A 2,609-nucleotide genomic window follows, 5' to 3' on the forward strand; every position below is an offset into this window, starting at 1 on the left:
CATAGCTAAGATTTGGAAACACCATAAATACCCAACAGTAGATGAATGGATTGAAAAACTGGGGTACATCTACACAATGGAATACTATCTATATATATAAAAGCCTAAGCAACCGTTCCGACTGGCCGACCGATCGCTATGACACGCACTGACCACCAGGGGGCAGACGCTCAATGCAGGAGCTGCCCCCTGGTGATCAGTGTGTTCCCATAGCCAACCTCCTGCAGCTGGCCAACCTCCCACGGTTCCTCCCCGGAGCCGGCTGCCCCAATTGGGACTGGGAGAGATGGCCCCAATCAGCCCCAATTGCCAGCCAGGCTGAGGGTCCCCACCCATGCACGAATTCGTGCACCAGGCCTCTAGTCCTATATAATAAAGGGATAATATTCAAATTAACCCTCATGCCATAATGCTGTCACAAGATGGCAGTGCGCACAGTGCGGGTGGGGCCGGTTGCTCTGCGCTAGCTGCCGTAGTTACCGCACCCCTGCAGGGGGCCGGGAGGTCCGGCGGCCGCTCTGCATACCTGTGCCACAGTTCCTGAGGCCCTGCAGGGGAGCAGGAGGCCCAGCGGCTGCTCCACATGCCTGCCACTAGGGTTTCTGTGACCGTGCCAATGGGCGGGGCCCAGCAGCAGGTGCACGGCTTTCCCAGATTTCCCTCAGGGGACTGGTCCCCGGAGGGGCTGGTCCCTACTGCTGCTCCGCATGGCTTCCACCAGGGTGACCAAGCTGGCAGGGGAGGGCAGTTGGGGCAAGATCAGGCCGGCAGGGGAGGGCAGTTGAGGGTGATTGGGCCAGCAGAGGAGGGCAGTTGGGGGCAATCGGGCTGACAGGGGAGAAGTTAGGGGGTGATCAGGCTGGCAGGCAGGCAAGCGGTTAGGAGCCAGCAGTCCCAGATTCCCAGATTGGAAAAGGTGCAGACTGGGCTGAGGGACACCCCCCCACACACACACCCAGTGCACGAATATCGCTTGTTGATTCAGTTCACAGCATTCAGACCAATGATTCTAAAACATTAATATGCAAAGAAATCACTCTGAGATCCTGCCGAAACGCTTGCTAGTTCAGTAGGTCTGGGATGGAGCTGATATTCTGCATTGCCCAGAAATTCTCCTGTGCTGCCACTGTAGGTCCCAGGTTCACACTAACCAGAGGTGGAAATTCCACTCTGACAGATGGCGTATCTGTCCTGGGTAAAATTATTTCTGTTTCAGTGGTTCTCAGCCTTCCTAACGCCGCGACGCTTTAATACAGTTCCTCATGTTGTGGTGGCCCTCAATTTCATTGTTACAAATTGAACATAATTAAACATAGTGACTACTCACAAAAACAATATGTAATTATATATGTGTTTTACAATGGTCTTGGGTGACCTCTGTGAAAGGGTCGAGACCTACAGGTTGAGAACCGCTGGTTTAAGCTGTCTAGTTATTCAATTCTCTAGTTAAAGTCAGAACAACACCAGAAATTAATCTTAGAGATCTTCAACCGAATATACTTCTCAATTTCGGTGGAAGTGTGGCTTCTGCACATTCATTAATGAAAGCAAATTTCTGTTTCACAATTTGGAAGGTTCAGCTTTTCTTCTTGCTCAACCTGCTGTGATCACGATCAACGTGGCTCGAAAACAACAAGCAACTGAGACATGCTGAGAATCTATGGGCTTTGTTATTGAATTTATTAGTTTGACATTGGTTAATAAGATTACATAGGATTTAAGTGTACAATTCTATGATACATGCCTATGATCTATGCCTGTAAAAAGAAGGGTCAATTGAGGCAAACTCAGGAAATAATGCATTTTTCAAAAGTAGAACTAATTTTAAAATCTGGATTTTGAAAAGTTTTTCTTTTGTTAAATCTTTCCATCCTTACCTTTTCTTATATAGCGGAAAATGGAACCAAAAGTCAGTTTGGTGATGTGCTTGTGTTTCGGAATCTGAAGCCTAGTCTTCATTCGCCTTTTGCTTTCGCTTCCTCAGACACACCGGGTGTGGACAAGCCCGAGAGTTTCTTTTTTGAGCAAGGAAAACTATGAAATATTTTAAAAAGGAACTCAACTTTCAACGTGGAGGTGCCGGGGATTGAACCCGGGGCCTCGTGCATGCTAAGCACGCGCTCTACCACTGAGCTACACCCCCTTGTGGTAAGTTAGGCTGCTCATGGGGATAAACGCAAGGATGAAACAGCCATTTAAGACGCGGAACCAACCCCAAGTGCACTCGGAGTCCGCTGTCTGCAATCCCAACCCACCGACGGCCTGCCCCCGACCCTGCGGTCCCCACAGGGGTCCTGCGGGCGCTCCCCGCCGCCCTCGAGGGGCCGAGACGACGAATTTTCTCTCGTGTCTCTCTCTTCTCTCTCGCCGGCTGCTCCAGGGGCTGCGAGGAAGTCACGCTGTGTGAAGCGGGGGTACAAAACCAGGGCCTCGGTTCCCGAAGCAGCGCGGGGAGATGAGGGTCAGAGCAGGGCTGTGGCTGCGGGTCGCGGAGAAGAGGGGGCGCGTCCCTCGCGGGCAGACACCCCGCGGGGCGAAGACCGCTGGCCAGCAAGGCCCCGAGCGAGGTCAGGGTCAGGTCCCGGCGAGGTCCCCTAGGTCAGAGCGAG

General features: G+C 52.1%; 1 non-coding gene across 1 annotated transcript; it reads right to left on the reverse strand.

Moving 5' to 3' along the window:
- Positions 1 to 2,071: 2,071 nt before the first annotated feature.
- On the reverse strand, positions 2,072 to 2,143 carry TRNAA-AGC. The gene has a single exon. It is a non-coding gene; the product is annotated as a tRNA-Ala (tRNA).
- Between the last annotated feature and the right edge of the window lie 466 nt (positions 2,144 to 2,609).

This window comes from Myotis davidii, unplaced genomic scaffold (genome assembly GCF_000327345.1).
Source record: "Myotis davidii unplaced genomic scaffold, ASM32734v1 scaffold984, whole genome shotgun sequence".
In the NCBI taxonomy this organism is placed as follows: domain Eukaryota; kingdom Metazoa; phylum Chordata; class Mammalia; order Chiroptera; family Vespertilionidae; genus Myotis; species Myotis davidii.